Source organism: Sycon ciliatum, chromosome 3 (assembly GCF_964019385.1).
Source record: "Sycon ciliatum chromosome 3, ocSycCili1.1, whole genome shotgun sequence".
NCBI lineage: Eukaryota > Metazoa > Porifera > Calcarea > Leucosolenida > Sycettidae > Sycon > Sycon ciliatum.
This window is the reverse complement of record NC_088645.1, coordinates 14,709,398-14,731,863: the sequence shown is the minus strand read 5'-3', so window position 1 is coordinate 14,731,863 and position 22,466 is coordinate 14,709,398. Positions and strand designations below refer to the sequence as shown.

The following is a 22,466-nucleotide window of genomic DNA, read 5'->3' as shown; positions in this document are numbered from 1 at the left end:
TAGATCCCATACATTTGAATAGACCCCATACATTTACTCGCAGTCCATACATTTGCATGCAGCCCATACATTTTCATGAAGCCCATACATTTGCATGCAGCCCATACATTTGAATACAACCCATACATTTGAATGGGGCCCACACAAACTGTACGCAGGAATCAAAATGGCGGCCAAACCTGAAAAATTTGGGCATAGGTCTGTTCCTTTTCCCGATTTTTTTCATGATTTTTGGATTTTCTTCAAATGGATACTTTGTACCCCAACTATAATATAAATTATTTCAAAGACAAGTTGTAAATTTCCCTCCCCATTGACAGGTGTTCCGTTCCATTTTTGGGTCAGCAATGAGACCAGGACATGAGGAAGCGGCCACTTTGAAGCAACACTGGAAAGTCAAAATTGCATGCAAGTAAAATAGTGAAAGGTGACAGCCTCAACTCAGGATCCATGCTCATTGCTGATTCTTTGAAAATAAATAATATGGGGGGGGGGGGAGGAGCTGCTGGCGACTCCATGACGTGGCTGGCCTTCATTGACGTTCCAAGCCGATAACCTGTACAGTCATACAGGCTAATGCAGGCTAATACATGTGCAAATTGAAAAGCAATGCAGCTATACAATCTTAGACGTCTACATGCGAAGGAGCACATCTGCCTTTCAAGTACGTGTACCTGTATGCAATCACCACAAATCCTAGGTAGGGGTATTTCAAATTTCCACGGACAAGAAACGGCCTGCAAATAATTCCCAGAATAGTGTGTGTTGCTAGTGCTGGATAACGATCTTGAAAGACACGTAAACTCCCGAGAAAGGGGTCAGTCTAACAACATCAAATGTTACTATCCTTCCCTTTGAGAGCACAGTGGAAGCTTCAAATTGAGAAGTACCGGGTATGCATTTTGCAGGTGTGAATTCCCGGTGTACGACTCAACACTAGGGGTCAATCTGTGATTCAATTTCTACCTACAGTTAGTGTAAATTACGCTCTTCAAATCCTGCGCCTACTCGAAGTGTTCACTGTGGCCCAATGTGTGTGCGTGTTTGTGGGGGGCGGGGGTGGTGTATCTGAAAGATTTGCCAGGATATGGGATGTATGAAGTGCAGAATTTGCTGATGGCAATTGCACAAACTTGATATGACAATGACTGTCCTACTTGAATGTAGAAAGACATGCAACAAGTTGAAAGACCCGCATCAAGTTGAAAGACATGCATCAAGTTGGCTCAGAAATTGCTTTACCTTTCTTAGAGCTGGGGTGAAGGCAAATGCCGGTCTTCATCCAGCCCAAACGGTGATCACGCAGCTGGTGAAGCATAGCTGTGCACGGATGGTAGTAATGTTACTGACATCCGCAGGGCAGAGAACGATGATGCCAGCAGCAGCATTGTGACACACAAGACGCAACCAGTCTTGTGATTGCTGGCATAACCTCGGCATTAGCGTGATAGATGATACACCCGACATTTGAGGACCAAGCGGTGCGAACAACAACTTGGTAGCGCTGATCACAGCCGTAGTAATGAGAAAGTCAATGTCGGTAGTGGTAGTAGTGAGCCACAAGGTTGGTGGTACAGAGTTGGCTGATGCCAGTTATAGCGAAGCGCCAGTAGTAGCGAAGTATCCAGCATCAGTAGAAGCGAGATGTCCTGAATCGGCACTAGCTAGGTGGCCGGCATCGGTAGTAGCGAGGTGGCCGGCATCGGCAGTAGCGAGGTGGCCGGCATCGGTAGTAGCGAGGTGGTCGGCATCGGCAGTAGCGAGGTGGCCGTCATCGGTAGTAGCGATGTGGCCGGCATCGGTAGTAGCGAGTTGGCCGGCATCGGTAGTAGCGAGGTGGCCGGCATCGGTAGTAGCGAGGTGGCCGGCATCGGTAGTAGCGAGGTGGTCGGCATCGGTAGTAGCGAGGTGGCTGGCATCGGTAGTAGCGAGGTGGCCGGCATCGGTAGTAGCGAGGCGGCCGGCATCGGTAGTAGCGAGGTGGCCGGCATCGGTAGTAGCGAGGTGGCCGGCATCGGTAGTAGTGAGGTGGCCGGCATCGGTAGTAGCGAGGTGGCCGGCATCGGTAGTAGCGAGGTGGTCGGCATCGGCAGTAGCGAGATGGTCGGCATCGGCAGTAGCGAGATGGTCGGCATCGGTAGTAGCGAGATGGTCGGCATCTGTTGGAGTGATTGAAGAGATGATCTACATGAGCAGGTACGAAGCAAACAGTTACGGATTAGCACAAGGTAGAGCATTTGGTTATAACAGTTAGCAAACACTCAAGCAATTCTTGGCAAGCACAGTAGTAATAAGGAGATTGCAACATGCAGAAACGAAATTGTGCAACGTACCATTTTATTGGCTTATACTTAGCCGTGCTGCGGCGAATCCGGGTCCTTTGGTCTTCCATATCCAGCTGAGTGGGAAAATACAATTACACAGCTTCACACAATGGATTAGAAGCATACACCCATGTGACAGCAGCCAATGATGACCATTGTCACATGGGGAACTAGCAAGCCAAACAGCAGAATGCATACCCTACCAATGTCTACGTACGTACCACCCAAATATACGTTACCAGGGTGACGGGCGTTAGCGAGGCTGCCGTGGTGTCCACAGAGTGCTTGAACCTACCTGAGTGGGAATGAATGAGCATGACACAATAATTATTGATTGGTTACATACACCCACACAACAGCAGCCTGTGACAGCCACTGTTGCATAGGGATAGTACGAGTACCAGACACGGGTACAAAACAACATGGTGTTGTACAATACACCAAGCATGCACTACAAAACAACATATTTACCAATGGTAGGTCTGATGACTTGACGCTGTAGCGCTGGTTGGATGTAGCGCTGGTTGGATGTAGCGCTGGTTGGATGTAGGAGAGATGACCTAAAAGGCTCTTACCTGGCCCTGATCTATGCCTAACTAACCTAACTAAGAATGTGAAAAAGATCATAACGTAAATATACTAGAATTTTGAGTGAGAAAGATGAAATAGAATATGAATATGGTGTGGTATGGGGGTCAAATATTGTTCAGTGTTTGTGGTTGATACTTGATAGTCTGACTGGCTCCAGCCATCAGTTGTCGCCACTGCTTGACTGTTGCACTAATCATCGGCCGAGTGTGTGCCGCTCCACCTCGCTCCCCGCCGGCCGCATTGTGTAGTACGAGTTCTCGTACTCGCTGAGTGTGTAGTAGTGTGCTGGTCCCTGAGGTGTGTGTGTGTGGGAGCATACATGCAGGTGTGGAAATAGTAAGATTGATATGATTGTAGAATGCAATGGTACAGATCATTTCTACCACCAACAAATGAATTCGTGATAAACTCTACCAAACATAATTTGGGATCGTGCATGATAGGTATTGCAATACTATTAGGGTAGGAATTACAATATTGCAGACTACAGTCCATATTGGGCATGGGTTGAGACACAGGCAATATAGGGCAAGGGTCGACTCGTGATGGCATACATAATATTACAGGAAACACCTCAAATGCATAAAAATCCAGTGATCAATAGCAGAAGTTGCCTTTCATGTTGCGGTTCTTCGTTTGCCGTAACATTTTCATTGGCAATCCCCCATAAAGCATACCAGGAATGTTTAAATGTGTTCGATTTGATTCGCAGACAAATTCAACTACTACATCAGAGAATTTCAGAATACCTCTCCTTCCGACCTCATTTTGAGGCGAAAATTTGATCGGAGCCAGTCATGGAGTTGCCAGCAAGCTCCCCCCCCCCCCCCCCCCCCCAATCCCTCCACTACCTTCCCTGAGCCCCGGGGGAATTGGAACGGAACACCTGCCATGTTTTGTCAGCTACATAGCAACAAGAAAATCTTGCTGCTATGAAGTGACCCCTCCCAAGTCTATAAAGAATAGGAAATCATAAAGTGAAGCATAGGTGGCAAATGACAAGCCTGGAACAAAAACACACAAGAGGGAGACACACCACCATACAAAATATCAGGGGCAGTTATGCAAGCATTCTCAAAAGAAATCCTAAATGAGGCCCCATCATAATTGTGATTGCCAGTTGCGCTAATTTACTCATTCAAAGTCACCTAGGCTAGGGCAAATCTGGCCTCTCCACTGCCTCCTCATTCGTATAGTGGCAGAAACAATGCAAATAGCCGAAAATCCTTCAATATATGGGTCGTGCAGACTCTTCTTGTTCACATTTGAGGTTGCACTGAGTCAGTCCAGGGAGTCTGGGTTTTCTTGCTGACAGGATCCAAATGAAGTTGTAAGTCTAGTATTTTGAAAGCGTTTGACTGGGGCTTTCCAGCCTAAACCCGGCCTATGTTGGGATTTCCTAGCTGCAAATGTGATTTTTACCAAACGGACTGTAAAGTATACTTCAAAGTACAACGGCATAATAGCTGTGAGGTTTGAAGGAGCTCAAATGGATACTTATCACGACACCGCGGCAAATCCTATTTCCCAGCCTCCACAGGGTTGTCCATGGCAAACTCGGCTAGACACACACAAGAAACGATGATACAGAACAGGGTCCTTCGAGGAGAACTATTCAATAAGCTATAGTACCTTGCCTAATCTTTCACACTCGTATTAGTTGTTAGCTGTTCCACTGGACGTATAAACCTACAGAATTCACATTGCCCACGATCTCAAACTTGCCATTCCGCATCCATATGGTATCACCATTTCTCACAGGAAAGCTTAGTCAGATACTAGTAGTGCTAACAATGTGAGCATGTGTACCTGTGGGAAAGAGGGTGGGCGGCAGCAGCAGCCAAGTTCTTGATGAAGAAGCCTTGGTCCACTGTGCCGATGAACAAACAGTTCTGAACTCGTAGCCTGACCTGCGTTGTCCTGCTGGCAGTGGAGCGGGCTGGCTAACAATGCTTGGCATGGGTGTTTTTCAGTTGCTGGCGCTTTGCGTAGGATGTACTTCAGCCCGACATCTGACTGCACATTGCTCAGTGGTTGCAAAACACAATAAAACAGAAGTAAACAAGTGAATGTGTAATCCCCTGAAGGCATTCATGCATGGCCAGACGCAAGTGGAGAGGAGCACAGAAGGTACATGTACACCGTATCCTATCTGGAGGTGACGGAATGGCATTTACCATGATGGCTGACTATACCATCTTGAAATAGCGCCTGACGCCCCTCGATACACTTGGAGACAGCTCCATTGAAGGGTTATTGGATGCTGGCCATGCATTGCATGGTTTCTTGTGTGGTTTGAAATGGAAATCCAAGACATCAATGATGGGGACTTTGCTAGTCGGGTCTCAGTCTTCAGATACAGAGTTCCGAATGTCTACAGAAGGTGGACAGTGGTCTGGGTATGTGAATGTCACAGAGCCATCTTGTCTGATCTATCCCCCTTCCCCCCACCGTTTAGGAGCCGCACCTGACACGTGAACATGGGGTTGTGGCGTCCCACGGAGGTGGAAACGTGGTTCTTGACCCACTCTGTACCCCGACCTGTGTCATTCTTTTAAGTTGCATTATTTGCCTATATTTGAACAGGGGATCCCTTCCTGAATTTAATGATTCAGCGGCAGAAGAGGATTGGATATCAAGATAACCAGCAACACTTCAACAGTACCTTTTGGTTGTGAGCAATGCCTGGTGCTGTTCCATAGCAATCACAATAGAATATCCAGAGGCCTAGCAAATTCTGCGAGGTGATGACAGTGGAATGGAATGCTGTCCGGTAGGCGGTGATTGAGAAGTCGACTTGAATGCTCGTGGCAATCCATCCGCACGTTGCTCAGCATTCACACACACACACACACACACACACACACACACACACACACACACACACACACACACACACAGAAGAAATATCACCCATTGTATCATGATGTGGGAAAGCAGGCTGAGATAAATGACATGCCAGGCAATAGCGGGAGGGGAGGGGAGGGGAGGGTGTTAGACCTAAGATCAGTGCGGCCAATAGCAGCCAGTGCCAGGAGAATTGGTCAATTGTCTACTGGTCATACTTCAACATATTGAGATTAACTAGACTTTGGAAAGCTATTTCCAGTATCATCTGAAACGGAGTTATATTCCCACCATCATAGAGCACACAGTAAGCAGCAATCAGGAACATCGGACATTAAATTGTTAACTGTATGCCTGCGAAGGGCTCATACCGGTACTCCGCCAACTGGGAACATAAAATTGTCAACTCTAACAACCGTCTGCTGGAGGATTAACATTAAACATATACAGAGATAGACAAGGGCACAAGTGGCTGTATCATCACCAAACCCATTGAAGAGGTCACACATACACAGGTACATGTACGTGGATGCTGGCAGTATGTGGCACACTTTCTACCATGGTTTGAAATGGAAATGGAAATCTTGAAATGCGCTATCGCCAGTCGAATTCAGTATGGAAATTGCAAGAAAATGTCAGATGCGCTCAGGATATTGGATTTAGATATCACACAGAAACCTTCATTACTGCCCGCTGTTGCTTAGAGTTAACTGGTTAGCGGTTTAGCAGGCTGATAGTTTCAGAAGAGAATTAAAAAAAAGAAGAAATCATAAAATCATAATGGGCAGCATGAGGCCTCGATGCGAATCATCCAAAATCCATCAACTTGGTATTCACATGGTACATGGTATTCACTGAGAACATTTTGCGGAGGCGCCATTTCGAAGTGCACCCTATTGCCAGCATCCAAACTTCTACACAATACAACAGTAGGTCAAATGGCCCCGTGAACTGAGCCTCTATCAGACTGTAGGTAGCATTGCTTTGTTGTACAAACAGCCACAGCTAACACGGCGATTTGTGACGCTGGTAAGCAACAGAACGTTCACCTAGACAGACATGTACAATTATATATATGTCGATCTACTAGTAAATGACATATAACGGTCAAGCAGTGCGTCCCTCCAAAGAAAGACGAGCACTTTTCATTTTCTAACACATATCGTATAGTGGACTTAAAGATAAAGAAAGGACAACATGTTACGAGTTATGACTAACTGTCCACCAACGTAACCAGATCATAATACAGTCAGTGAGTGCGACAAATAATCGTATAGTATTGTCGTTAGCGACCACAACACATGTACTATTAGGCACACTCGTGTGGATATACAACACTGTCTGACGTCACAGCAATAATATCCACTCATGAAATTTCCACCAGACAAGCAAGAGCACAAGTCATTGCACCTATTGCTTTGCGAGCGATGTCGTACAGTGTTACACTCTATAGCGATCAGACGCAGTCTCTTACGTGTAATCCGGTCGTCCTGGCAAGTTAACGTCACTATCCAGACCGACTCCACGACCCTTGAAAGATGGTAAACTACCTACAGGGGAGAAAAGAAGAAGTCGAAGAAATGCTTGACCGGAACAGTTTTGACTTTTTCAGGAAGCGCACTCTACCTTGTCCCGGCAACCGCCCGCAACAACGGAATGGGTTCTACATTCTACAGCACCACAACTGGCAAGGCAGTCCAGTGCCGACAGACGGGTGCTTCGCTCTCCGACCATAACAAATTAACCACGCGTTATCAGAAGTTTGCCACAAATTCAAAAACGACCAGGTAAAGAAGGTAAGTTGAACTCACACTGCCATGCGTCGCTCGTCGCTGACAAGTGCTCATCAAGACGAGGCGTATAGTTTTGATTACAAAGGGCTGTGGACTAATGGTCTTGACACGCCTCAACAAATGCAAGCCGAAATAGGGAGTAAAGAATTTAGCGACAGTTCAGACTGCAAGCCACAGAGCAACGGACGAATATCAACAGGTCGACAAATGAATTGCACGTGTTCTAGTACTTACATCAGTCTTCTTTCAACGGAACACGCTTCCACGTAACTCACGCATGCGCAGACCAACTGAGAATGGCAGCGACTTCTTCACTCGCCAGCAGGAGTCGTAAAAGCCCTGGTTTCGAGGAAAAAAAGAGAACAAAATAGCGAAGGCATCAAGGTTGGGTACAGCTGCAATGGAGCAGTAGTGAAACACTGCATGCACAACAGCCGTGTGGTTGGCGGAGAACAGATACCTGCCATGGCCCAAACCAAAACAAGAAGTTGATTCGGAAAGAAGAAGATTCAGAATTACTAGACAAACCCATGGCAAACGAAACCAACCACTTACTGACAATGAAGCCGCTGGGTGAAACTTCTCACGAAGCTGTTGTTACATAGCGCAAATCTGCCTTTACAGACACCCACCGTTTTGCCAGTCTTCTCCAAGACGCATAGCTTTTCGTCCAGTCCCTATCTATTTCAGGCCACAACCGCTCTGTTAGCGAGCGGTGTAGGTACTGGTTCGCCAATATTAGAGGCTACCTGAAACTTTTCATGATGGAGCATCGTATGCGTCAAGACAAGTCACAACTCAGTTTGCTTCAAGCACGAATTGCCAACCATCAGTTAGGAGGAGGAGAGAGAAAGCTGAAACGCAAGCCATCTCCGACAACAACATCGAGGAAAATGAGTCGCTAGGCCTCGGCTCGAAAGAACTTCTGCAGCTGCGTAGATTCTACCAATTCCCGGGATGTGCACGGGGTCATGGGGTCACGGGTTCATCTCCTGGTAGACTGCTGGATAAGCAGTTGTACGGTTCCAGAAGACTGGAGAGCATTACGTACTCGCTGTCTATTGGTCAACGTTGGCTGAAATTATGAGAAAGCACGTGGCAGACTTGACCCGAGTCACCCGAAAATCATGATGCAATATCAGAGCTAGCTAGCTAGAGAGGTTGGGCACAACGAAAATTCGAGTAGATCTACTTTTAACGAAAAAGGCTAACGAATATTCGTAAACCGTGAGGTTGCGCACATTCTCCTACTGTCCGGAAATATGCTGTGGTTGTGCCCACAAACAAGAACAAGGGAAGCAGTCATGATCCTGGTAACTATCGCCCTATCTCTCTGCTGAACACCTATTCCAAGATACTTGAGAGAATCGTCTCTGATCGGCTGTTGCAGTGTAGGTCTACCATTATCTGGCACCTCTGCTCCATGATATGCAATCTGGGTTCCGCCATGGTGACTTTACCTCCCTACATCTAACCAACCTCGTCCAGCGACCGTGCACCTTCCGAGACCGCCGGCATTACCTTAGCCTGTGTTTCTTCGACCTGGCGAAAGCGTTTGATCCAGTTTGGCATGGGGGTTACTACTGTACTAGCCAAGCTGCATGCTTACATTATGGGGTTATGGGGTGGTCATCGGCCGCCTGCAGTCGTGGCTTGCCTCACATCTCAACAATAGAACACCAATAGAACTCAATCAGTAAAGCTTGGTCTAGTCCCCTCTGATTCTCTCCCTGTTTTGCGCTGGTGTACCGCAAGGGTCCACCCTACTCCCTAGGACCGCTACTGTTCCTGGCCTTCGTCAACGACCTCCCTGTCCTCAACCCTGGCGTGCCTCTGTTTGCAGACGACAACTGTATGCTGCGCGTGAACTTCTTCGTAGCAGGTCGACGCGGCGCGCACGGGTGCGGAGAGTCAAGGCATGGAGTTGTAAAATATCAGTATTTTAGTATTTTTTTAAACAATCGACGGGGAGACAATAGTCGTAAAATGGCAATAAATATGATAAATTGTGCACTCATAACAACAGCAAAAATGAAGAAAGTCAAGTTCCATAACGTTTTCTTGTGACTGTCATCAGTGGAACGCCGTCACATAAAAATGTAATAACTAAAACACACACTTATAATACATGTAGCTAATATGGTTTCAGGTAGAAATACAGCAGCTAACAAGTACAAAAAGCGAAGTTTGCACCTTTGCAATGTGTGAATATAGTGCATGTGAGAAAGTTAGTGGCAGATGAATGTGATACTGTGTGAATGAATGTAATGGTGCGTGTGTATTACTTGAACAGTGTGAGTGATACGTTTTCTTTCTGTTTACATAGCACAGGGTCACGAGTACGAATATACACAGCTTCCAACACCTGCTATATTCACACATTGCAAAGGTGCAAACTTCGCTTTTTGTACTTGTTAGCTGCTGTATTTCTACCTGAAACCATATTAGCTACATGTACACACACTTGAGAGGGACGAAAAGCGTTTCGCGTCCCTCTCAAGTGTGTGTACTAGGCTCTGCACCTTGGTGTATTGAGCACTCTCACGAGCAACCACAACTCCCTCCGAGTTAGCTACATGTATATAAGTGTGTGTTTGAGTTATTACATTTTTATGTGACGGCGTTCCACTAATGACAGTCACAAGAAAACGTTATGGAACTTGACTTTCTTCATTTTTGCTGTTGTTATGAGTGCACAATTTATCTTATTTAAAGGGGAAGTTAAGGCAAAAATTAAAATTTCATCAGTTGTAGTCCTCGGGGTGCTTAGTCGAATGGTCGTGGTCCGAGGAAGCTGAGACGCTCCCTTCCTACTTGAATCCCAATCGAACTCGCGCACTTCCACCGAAACTGGGTGATTGCGCCCTACTAGATGGGGATTTGTATGCAAAATGTCACTAAAAGCGCCATTTCGTTCTTATAAAAGCACGGATGACCGCGATTGGCCCATATGTTGTAGTCTTTGGGACGCTGAGTCGACTGGTTTTGGTCCGAAAAGGCTGCGATGCAGCGTTCCTCCTTTATTCCCAATCGAACATGGTTGAAGAAGCGGTCACGTGGTCCTGGGTGCCCAAATCACCTGGTCACCACGCCAGCAGGTGACAACTTTCACACCAAGGTTCAACTCGGGTTCAACTCGAGTGACAGGACTGCACCCAAAAAAGGTCAAACAGGCTAGTAAGTTGTACCCTGCAGGCACGGTGACCAGCTGACTGGTGTACGCAGGAGCACGTGACCGCTTCTTCAACCATGTTCGATTGGGAATAAAGGAGGAACGCTGCATCGCAGCCTTTTCGGACCAAAACCAGTCGACTCAGCGTCCAAAAGACTACAACATGTGGGCCAATCGCGGTCATCCGTGCTTTTATAAGAACGAAATGGCGCTTTTAGTGACATTTTGCATACAAATCCCCATCTAGTAGGGCGCAGTCACCCAGTTTCGGTGGAAGTGCGCGAGTTCGATTGGGATTCAAGTAGGAAGGGAGCGTCTCAGCTTTCTCGGACCAAGACCATTCGACTCAGCACCCCGAAGACTACAACTGGTGAAATTTTAATTTTTGCCTTAACTTCCCCTTTAATGTAGGTTTGCAGCGTACGGCAAACCGTAGTTATCGCTGACAACCGAGCAGCAGGCAAAAGCCACGCGCGTGGCTAGGCGCGCAACAATGGGGGTGTCTGGCATGCAATGGCGGGCAGCCGTACTGGGGAAAGCCCAGGCCGCAGTACGAGTACGCCCATATGCACGGGCGAGACTACCCCATATTTGCATAAAGGTATCAGCGCTACTAATGCAATGTTTACTACAAGCAGGGCTCATGGCGCCTAATCTCTATATTAGGAAGCAGTTCCTTTTATGGCACGAAAGGACTCCAGCGCGCGTACTAAGCCTCAGCCAAGGTACAGTACTAACCGAGTACGCAAGATAGAACAGGCGGTGTGGCGGAGCAAACATACCACGTATGGAAGAGGCGAAGTCCCCGGATGCCGCCCGGCCCACAATGACAGACACCACCATGCTTATATGGGAAATAAGGCGCGAGAGCCCACCAGGTAAGGCGGGCCACATAAGCACGTGGCAAGCGCAAATAGCGTAAGACGTACCCACGAGGCCACAACGCGAGAGTACGGCAGCATGAGCAGAGTACGAGAGTACGAGGCCGGATCAACGCAGGGCGGACCAAGGTGTGGTAGTGCCACAGCACGAGGCACCTCAGCAGTTGGAGGTGGCGAACGCAGGGACAGCATCAATATTGGCAGCTAGCAGCAGCAGCAGATGTTTTGTTTCAGAGCGTAAAGTAAATTATATAAAGTACAGTGTAGCAGCAATTATTATATTCTGTGGCAGTCGTCGGCATGCCGGCAATGGAGCTGTCCCCAGCACAGCTGAGAGCCATCAGCGAGGCTGCTTCCTCCGCTGTCTGGGCCGCGTGGAACCAGCTAGCGGGCCCCAGTCAGGCGACCGATACCTCTGCGGCGGAAGTCCAAGGTATGGAACATTAGCCAGTGGCGATAAAAGAATGCCCTCGTGTGTAGCACATGTATCTGCGGATTCCATTAGAAAGATCATGAACATTGAGTATGTAGAGCTGGCGACACTATGGCCAAGCCGCAGTGTAGGAATGGAGCCATCCGCTAAACGCTTCCGAGTTGACGAAAACGCTGCTGACGCTTCAGTACTAATTTCTACCGTGTCGACACCCAGGCATAAAATTGAAAATGTCACCGACTGGATCGAAGCCTGGTCGATCTTTAGGGTCATTGCTAGCGAGGGCGCACCAGGGCATGTGCTGGTCTCATGGAGCGCCAGCTAAGGGTAGTACAAGCGGCGAAAAAATATCGTTTTGCTGCGGTGCAAGTATACGACACTCGGTTGCGACAGGCGATGTCAAGAGACCACAGCATCAGCATCGGTAATCTACACATGGAACTCTTCACGCAGTCCTTCACCGGCCAAGCTCTGCCCGTGTGCGCTAAATGTAAGAGGACAGGCCACTCCACCGTGGCATGTGTAGCGAAGCCTTCACTGAACGCGCCTTTTCGTGCCTCCACCTCTGGGCCCAGCGGAAAGCCGATCTGCAAAATGTTTAACAAAGGGAACTGCACCTTTTCAAATTGCAGCTACCAGCTCAGGTGCATGTTCTGCAAGGGAACACACCAAGCAATGGAGTGTCCCACCCGCGCTTCGGCCTGAAAAGCCTCATCACACGCCTGTACAGCCGTCATTAGTTCGCGAGAGCGCTATGTCCACATCTGCTAATTCTTTAAGTTAAAACTCAGTCTCCACACCAATGAATTTTGATGCAGTTAGTGTAGAGCTTGCTGGCCACCCTGATCGGGTCTTAGTGGAAACTATCTGGTTCAATCTGCGTTTTTGCTGCCGCATCGAGTTTGCAGGCGATCGCGCACTTCAGTTGCTTCTAGTAATCTTGCCTCGGCATCCACAGATCTAGCTATTGTAGATGCCTATTTAGCTAAGGAATGCAAACTTTTAAGCACACTAGAGACGCTTTTGACACGCCACCTTTCTTACCTTTGCGCACGTCTGGTACGGGTGTAGTACCAAAAAAAGACGGCGGCCACCGATTAATTATGCATGGTCTGCCCCTTGCTGGGAATAGCGTTAATGACTTTATCGACCAAGATTTGGCACGTGTTGGCGAGACAAATAATTATTCTGACCTTTTGGCTTGCGGTCGTCACCCTTATTTTTTTAATCGTTTTGCTGATGCACTGGTGCGGATCTGACGCGAAACCCACGCTGTTGAGAACTTTGAGCATTATTTAGACGATTTCATCAATGAATAACACGCACGCAAAACCGCACCTCCAGGGTTCCCTGGCAAGCGCATGCCAGGGCTGGCAGACTGTCTTCATTCCGCTTTTTGCATGTACCGGCTTGCATGTATATTGCGTCACCACTGGTTCAGCATAGGCTGACACACAGGCAATGCGGGCATCCGGGCTAACACTTAGCGCGAGGGTCAGCCTCAGGGCGGCGGGTAAAGCCCAGCTATAAATTATCATCACGGCCGTGGCAGGAGGTTGGCAAAGGGCACGGGCGTTGCCTTGATGATTATGTGCAATTTTATAAGCAGAGATAACCGAACATGCTAGGCGTTGGGGGACTCTCCCAATTATACATAAGCATATATTATGGAAGGCTACTTAGACGCCGCAGCGCGTGCACTGTATTTTAAAAAGCTTATATTCATCCCGCGCGGGACTAGCATGGCGTACAGCGGACTTGGCGCGTGCCACAGACCGCTTGACAAACTTTAGCAGCTCAGCCAGGCACGGCATCTCGGGTCCCATAAGGCGCATAGCAATAATTATGTATACCCATGCGGGGCAGCATTGCGGCGCGCAGGGCATATGCGGTGTTGCCTTATGCGCTTGGCAAAGGGCACGGGCGTTGCTAGAAATTTAATAATACATAAAGCATACATTATAGAAGGCTATTTAGATGCCGCAGCGCGCGCAATGTATTCTAAAAATGCCTATATTCATCCTGCGCGGGACTAGCATGGTATACAGCGGACCTGGCGCGCGCCACAGACCACTTTACAAACTAGCAGCTCAGCCAAGCACGGCTTCTCAGGTAGACCGCGCGCGCGGATCCCATAAAGCGCATAGCAATAATTATGTATACCCATGCGGGGCAGCATTGTGGCGCGCAGGGCATATGCGGCGTTGCCTTATATGATTGGCAAATGGCACGGGCGTTGCCTGAAATTTAATAATACATAAAGCATACATTATAGAAGGCTATGTAGATGCCGCAGTGCGCGCAATGCATTCTAAAAAGTATATATTCATCCCGCGCGGGACTAGCATGGCATACAGCAGACCTGGCGCGCGCCACAGACCGCTTGACAAACTTTAGCAGCTCAGCCAAGCACGGCTTCTCAGGTAGACCGCGCGCGCGGGTCCCATAAGGCGTATAGCAATATGTATACCCATGCGGGGCAGCATTGCGGCGCGCAGGGCATATGCGGCGTTGCCTTATGCGCTTGGCAAAGGGCACGGGCGTTGCCAGAAATTATAACAAGACATGCTTTAAGCATATATTATAGAAGGCTATTTATATGCCGCAGTGCGCGCAATGTATTTAAAAAGTCTATAATTATTTATCCCGCGCGGGACTAGCATGGCATACAGCAGACCTGGCGCGCGCCACAGACCGCTTGACAAACTTAAGCAGCTCAGCCAAGCACGGCTTCTAAGGTAGACCGCGCGCGCGGGTCCCATAAGGCGCATAGCAATATGTATACCCATGCGGGGCAGCATTGCGGCGCGCAGGGCGTATGCGGCGTTGCCTTATGCAGTTGGCAAAGGGCACGGGCGTTGCCAGTAATTATAATAATACATAAGCATACATTATAGAAGGCCAATTAGACGCCGCTGTGCGTACAGTATATTAAAGTCTATAATCATCCCGCGCGGGACTAGCATGGCGTACAGCGGAGTTGGTGCATGCCACAGACCGCTTGACAAACCTCAACAGCGCAGCCAAGCATGGCATGTCGCGCAGCCTGCACGCGCGGGTCCCATAAGGCTCATGGCAATGCGACTGTATACCCAAGCGGGGCAGAATTGCGACACACAGAGCCTATGCGGCATCCCATGTCGGTCAAGCGAACCAAGGAACATATGGTCAAGGCATAGCATTAGCTCTCCTAAGGGAGATCCCCACTACTATTTTTGGAGGTTGCTCGGCCTAGAGTAAGGGCATGTCCGAGCAGGATGAGAGGTCAAGAAAAGGCAGGACACACGAACAACATCCACTTTTTCGCAGATGCGTTTGGTCTGCACAGGCGATGTTGGGAAGCCCGAGTTGTCTCGTGATGCCAACACCCTGGTAGCATTGTCAGTCGCGCCCAGCACACGTAAGACATACCAGCCAGGCATTAAAGCATACTTGAAATCCGCGTCAGCGGTCGGCTTCAACCCGGCTCAGCCGAACAACGAAGAGATTGTGCGCTTTGTTACCTCACTTTCAGAGTTAGTGCCTGCAGGCAACACTTTTAAAGGTATACTTGGCTGCGATAAGGTTTCACCTGCTATCGCAAGGTATGTCCGTAGAGGGACTGCGCTCACAACGCCTCCTTGCCGTATTGAAAGGCATCGAGCGAACGCAATTTGACACACGGAGGTCGGAGGCAGGCAACCATGCGGGCCGGCAGCGCCTACCAGTTGCACCGTCAGATCTGCTAACCATAAAAGCGCAAGTGGGTACGTCCGCCCACTCGGCAAGCGATAAAGCAATGATATGGGCAGTACTGTTGACAGCATTTTACGGGCTGCTGTGCGTAGTTGTATATGCCTCAATGTCAACGGACTAAGGACGCAATTTCAACACCCTGACCGTGGCTTAGGTCCAGATAGCGCAGACAAAGGTGGTAATCAAGCTTGGTCCCACCAACACCTCGCAGTTCGGCAGAGGCGGCACAGCGTTGCTTTAAGCGGCAGCCAACAAAGAGCTGTGTCCCGTAGAGGCCGTCATGGCATACAGATCCAGGCGACGGTGGCCAAACGCCGGGGCACTCTTCTTTGTCCACGGCAATGGCAAGCAGCTCACACAGAAGGACATCAACCTACTGCTGAGAGCTTGGCGCCCCGAGGTCGGTAGCCACTCCCTGCGCAAGGGCGGTGCCACCGAGTTGGCAGCACAACGGGCACCAGAGCGGCAGCGGCAGGCAGCCGGACGTTGGCGCAGCTCAGCGTACAAGCGGTACATCCACACATCTGCAGGCTTGCCCTCCCACTAGCTGGGTGGCATGGAAACACGGCACCCAGGACAGATGCAAAAACCTATTTTTGGAGGAGCAGCAGGCAACCCTCGTTTCAATCGTGATTGCTTAATCACATGGCAAAAACAACAAAAATGCAACCCCATTCTATGGTGCTATGATGTGTGTGTCTCGGGGGGAGGGGCGATAAATGTAGGTTTGCAGCGTACGGCAAACCGTAGTTATCGCTGACAACCGAGCAGCAGGCAAAAGCCACGCGCGTGGCTAGGCGCGCAACAATGGGGGTGTCTGGCATGCAATGGCGGGCAGCCGTACTGGGGAAAGCCCAGGCCGCAGTACGAGTACGCCCATATGCACGGGCGAGACTACCCCATATTTGCATAAAGGTATCAGCGCTACTAATGCAATGTTTACTACAAGCAGGGCTCATGGCGCCTAATCTCTATATTAGGAAGCAGTTCCTTTTATGGCACGAAAGGACTCCAGCGCGCGTACTAAGCCTCAGCCAAGGTACAGTACTAACCGAGTACGCAAGATAGAACAGGCGGTGTGGCGGAGCAAACATACCACGTATGGAAGAGGCGAAGTCCCCGGATGCCGCCCGGCCCACAATGACAGACACCACCATGCTTATATGGGAAATAAGGCGCGAGAGCCCACCAGGTAAGGCGGGCCACATAAGCACGTGGCAAGCGCAAATAGCGTAAGACGTACCCACGAGGCCACAACGCGAGAGTACGGCAGCATGAGCAGAGTACGAGAGTACGAGGCCGGATCAACGCAGGGCGGACCAAGGTGTGGTAGTGCCACAGCACGAGGCACCTCAGCAGTTGGAGGTGGCGAACGCAGGGACAGCATCAATATTGGCAGCTAGCAGCAGCAGCAGATGGGCGTGATTTTTTTTTTCTTCAAGACTAGCAACGAGGAGCAGCAGGCAACCCTCGTTTCAATCGTGATTGCTTAATCACATGGCAAAAACAACAAAAATGCAACCCCATTCTATGGTGCTATGATGTGTGTGTCTCGGGGGGAGGGGCGATAATTGCCATTTTAGTATTTTAGTACTCCAAATTACGAAAAACATTTTCATAGATCTGTCTGTTTCAGTCACGTTTGGGCGGATCTTCGTAGCAGCTTTCGTTACTCGAACCCGGACGGTCGTTGTGCGCAATCTCTCTACTATAATATTAGTACTAATCTGTAGGGTCAAGTATACCACCGTGCATCGGAGCACCGCTGACCGGTTTGCAGTAGAGTAGATCTACTGTCGGTCGCCGAAGAACTTGGCCGGTGGGGGGGGGGGGGGGTCAGCCCCGGAATCGTAGCCTACTTACACAAAGGGTTAACTAACTTGTAGCAAGAGTACAATAATTGTTATAATATCAAGAGTATATAACGTACAACTGCGACACTGCACCACGTGATGTGAGTTTTCACCGTCGGCGTACCCCATAGAAAGGGTATCAGGAGTTGCACACTATTGGGGGGTTATATACTCTTGATAATATTGTATAATGGTTGTAATGTGAGCACGACTGACATGTTTCTGCGTTATGCGAACGTATGGATGCGTGCTCATGGTCGCGCTGTTATTTCTGACATGATGCGAAAGTTCAGCTCGCGTTGTTTGGCTCTCGCGTTGGAAAACAACGCGAGTGACCTGCACTGCTCGCGTTAAAGTTTGGAGTTCTACGCCAAACTTGACATGAAAATGCGCGTCAAATCAGAATAATGTGCATCTTAACCTCTCTATTGCAGTCCCCGAAGATGAGCGAACGTGGTTAGGGGTATTAGCCAGGCACACGCTGACCTGGATTCGAGTGGGTTACTTGGGTCCACATGAGTGTTCACTCGTGTCCAAATCAGGGTAGGTTTTAACCAGCTATACACTCAAATATCTCTTGGCATACTACTGTTGCATTCGATGAAATCCTACCCAGAGTGCACATTTGGCGCCCTCAATCTGCACGACCCATGACGCCCTGGATGTGGCACGAATGCGGCCGGTTGTACACATGTACAAATACTTCAGTACAAAGATGTAATCGGGACGTGTCCAGGGCGCCAGTTTTGCACTTCGGGTCGGATTTCAGCGAGCACTGTAGTGCAAACAAAAGGGAACATGCATGGAAATTGCACACTACACACAGCACACAGATCACAGATCACAGCACACAGATAAAAGCACACAGATCACAGCACACACACAGCACACAGCACACACACACAGCACACAGCACACAGCACACAGATCACAGCGCACAGATAAAAGCACACAGATCACAGCACACACACATACCACACAGCACACAGCACACAGAACACAGATCACAGCACACAGATCACAGCACCCACACACACAGCACACAGAACACAGAACACAGCACACACACACACACAGCACACACCACACAGCACACAGAACACAGCACACAGCACACAGCACACAGCACACAGCACACAGAACACAGCACACACACACACAGCACACAGCACACACACAGCACACACACACACACAGCACACAGAACACAGCACACAGAACACAGCTTCCTGTACACTGTAGATATCAATACACGACATTAAAAACAAGTATGATAAATAGGGGTGAAAGTTGGCACTGAGATCATGTTCACCGAACAGTCTTCATTTCAATATCTACTGACTGCTGCTCTGAAACTGAAGATTTCTGTGGTAAATGCATGTACCATGTAAAACAACAATGAAGATGCAATGGAGGACATTCTGTTCCTGGATGATTCGCTGCTGGGGCGCATGCTGTATAGAAAATGCCCAATTCTTGTGGGCAATGGCTTCACTTGCTGGATTTATTTATCGTTAGGGGTGAGACAATTATACCGAATATTGGATTCGAGTACGCGCTCGTTTTTTTTTCAATAATAATCATATTCGAAATAAATCAGATTACTAGTACTTGTTTTTTTAAGGTGCTCACTTTGTAAAGTGCACTGCAGGCTGCTGCTGCTGCTGCTGAAGACTGAGCCACTCTGACTGATGCTTGGCATTGCTGCTGTGAGAAGTGTGTCCACTGGTTTTCAAACTAATGCACTCAGTGTCTGGTGCAGCAGATGCAGAGTGTGTTGCTGCCATGGCAACTTCTCTTGCCGCTGTGTCTGCTGCAGTGCTAGCTGCAATGGCAGCTGCTCTTACTTCTGTGTCCGTTGCAGTGTTAGCGATGGCGGGCTCAGCTGCTATATCTGCTGGGGTAGCTACTGGCCTGCTACTAAGCGGCCATCAACGCGGGCAATGTTGCAGGAGCAGGATCCATATCCATAATACCCTCAAAGATCTATAGTGACAACTTGGCAGGTGAACTCCTGCATCCGTCAACACAGGTCTAGCGGCTGTACTGATCATGTGATACACGGTAGGTCACTAAGCTCAGGAAAGCGATTCTCTGCTCAGGACAATTCCAACAGCAACCGTTGCTCGCATATACCAGCAGAATGCTGGCTGCTGCATTGTTTGAGCTGCTACCGGATATGTACATCCGTAGCTTTCTGTCACGCCGCAGTTAGGGTTATTGTGATTTGGCAAGAGTGTGCAAACATGCTATGAAGCCACGTTCATCGAGGCGTGAAGGGAATGGCAGATGACACAATTTGCACAGGTAAGCTGTACAGGAACCAGCAGAAAAGAAGCACACGCAGACACACACACATACACACACACACACACACACACACACACACACACACACACACATACACACACACACACATACACACACACACACACACACACACACACACACACACACACACACACACACACACACACACACACACACCTCAGACCTCAGACCTGCCCATCGCGGAAGCGATGATAGCGAACGGCTATGTTAGACATAGCAACTTGTGCTGGGATTACACCATTCAACAGCTTGCAAGGCTGATGAATTGACCGCCACTAATTTTAGCCTGGTATCCACCACACAGAGTGATAGAAGTGGCTTTTTCTGGCCAGTGAATCCCTATTTTTAATTTTTTTAATTTTTTAATTTTTTTACACGCACGCCACACCACATACTCCGGCATACACTGGCTGTTGGTAACCACCCAGGAGAATGAAAGAAGAGCTAGGAGAATGAGAAAGAGAAGAAAGACGTGTGCGGCCGAAATCGTCGGGAACACACACACACACACACACACACACACACACACACACACACACATACATACACACACATACACACACGCATACACATACACTTGCACAAAGTAACCATGTGAGATTACATACAAACACACCTAAAGGAGGCCTATTGGTATTTGTTGGATCTCTGCAGCGAGTCGAAAAGCATAATTACAAGCGGTCGCAGAGGACTCGCGGAAGATATATGCCAGCATCTACAGGAGGGTTGCCATGATGACAAAGCGCCGTATACTTCAGCCGTTAGGCGCTGCATCTGCCGCTAGGGTTTACCGGGCGTTAGCGGCCGTCGTGAGCTCCCTTTGGGAACGGACAGGATAATTTACTTTTTTTACTTTACTTCAGCGCCAGCAGATAAGCGCCGAATATGTCAGCGTCACATAAATCAGCGCCAGATACAGTTGCGCTCGGTGACATCCGGCCCGAAGTGCAAAGCCGGCGCCGCGAAGCCAGCTCCCATTACATCACTGGCGATTTGTGTGTATGAACTCAACTGTACGCACCTCGTGTAAAAGTTCGGAGTGCACGTGTTGCATGCTAAAACAGTTCAAAATTTCTTTCATTCACTTCACGAAGTACAGCTCAAGATCAAGAAGAGATAGAGAAGGACACGGCCATTCCCAATTTGTGGGCTCCTCTCAAGAAGAGAATAATTCCACATTGCTGCGAGAATGCTGACCAGCTGGTGCGGGCACTGCACCTGGAGTGGGACTCGTTGGCTCCTGACACGGTTTCCCCATACGTGGAGTCAATGCCACGTCGTGTTGAAGCCCTAATCGAAGCAGACGGTGGCCACACAAAACATTGAAGCCCTGCTGCTCTGTGTATGAAATAATCTGCTTCGAAACGATCTCCGTAACCAATCTCACAGTTTGGGGCATTTTACCCGTGAATCTTCACTTTGCGACTAAACTATTCACTGCAGTGCCACATTTTCTGGGTCACTGAATGTGGGTGCCAGCGCCCTAGAAGCAAACCAATAATCAAATCAATGCGACCACTGACATTACAGCTGGGTCATGTTATAGAGAGGTACATTGAAACTCAAAGGTCAGCACAAATGGTCGAAATCCGACATTTTCTCACCTTCCTGCTCGTTCACAGCTCAGAAAATGACAATGACCACCCTCATCTCGTTGTGCAGCTGGACATAGACAAGTGCACCAAGAAAAAGAGCCACATTTCTCTAAAGAACTTGCACAGGGCTGCTGAAAGCTGAAAAAGAACCAATCTCACAGTTTGGGGCTTTTTACCCGTGAATCTTCACTTTGCGACTAAACTATTCACAGCAGTGCCAAATTTTTGGGTCTCTGAATGTGGGTGCCAGCACCCTACAAGCAAACCAAAAATCAAATCAATGCGACCACTGACAATACAGCTGGGTCATGTTATAGAGAGGTACATTGAAATTCAAAGGTCAGAACAAATGGTCAAAATCCGACATTTTCTCACCTTCCTGCCCGTTCACAGCTCAGAAAATGACAATGACCAGCCTCATATCGTTGTGCAGCTGGACATAGACAAGTGCACCAAGAAAAAGAGCCACATTTCTCTAAAGAACTCGCCCAGGGCTGCTGAAAGCTGAAAAATAACCAATCTCACAGTTTGGGGCTCTTTACCCGTGAATCTTCACTTTGCGACTAAACTATTCATAGCAGTGCCACATTTTCTGGGTCACTGAATGTGGGTGCCAGCGCCCTACAAGCAAACCAAAAATCAAATCAATGCGACCACTGACATTACAGCTGGGTCATGTTATAGAGAGGTACATTGAAATTCAAAGGTCAGCACAAATGGTCAAAATCCGACATTTTCTCACCTTCCTGCCCGTTCACAGCCCAGAAAATGACAATGACCAGCCTCATCTCATTGTGCAACTGGACAAAGACAAGTGCACCAAGAAAAAGACCCACATTTCTCTAAAGAACTCGCCCAGGGCTGCTGAGCCCTGAAAAATAACCATTCTCACAGTTTGGGGCTTTTTACTC

General features: G+C 48.6%; 2 long non-coding RNA genes across 3 annotated transcripts in view; both read right to left on the bottom strand.

Annotated features, from left to right (window-relative positions):
• Window positions 1-21,627, bottom strand: part of LOC135811538 (uncharacterized) — a 170,864-nt gene extending 149,237 nt beyond the window's left edge. For both annotated transcript variants that reach the window (XR_010552627.1, XR_010552626.1), the window contains exon 1: window positions 21,565-21,627. This is a non-coding gene — a long non-coding RNA (uncharacterized LOC135811538). The remainder of the gene's footprint in view (window positions 1-21,564) is intronic.
• LOC135812498 (uncharacterized) lies at window positions 4,079-6,542 on the bottom strand. Its single transcript, XR_010552825.1, has 3 exons — window positions 5,581-6,542; window positions 4,725-4,931; window positions 4,079-4,476 (listed from the first exon to the last, which is right to left on the bottom strand). It is a non-coding gene; the product is annotated as an uncharacterized LOC135812498 (long non-coding RNA).
• Window positions 21,628-22,466: the final 839 nt, after the last annotated feature.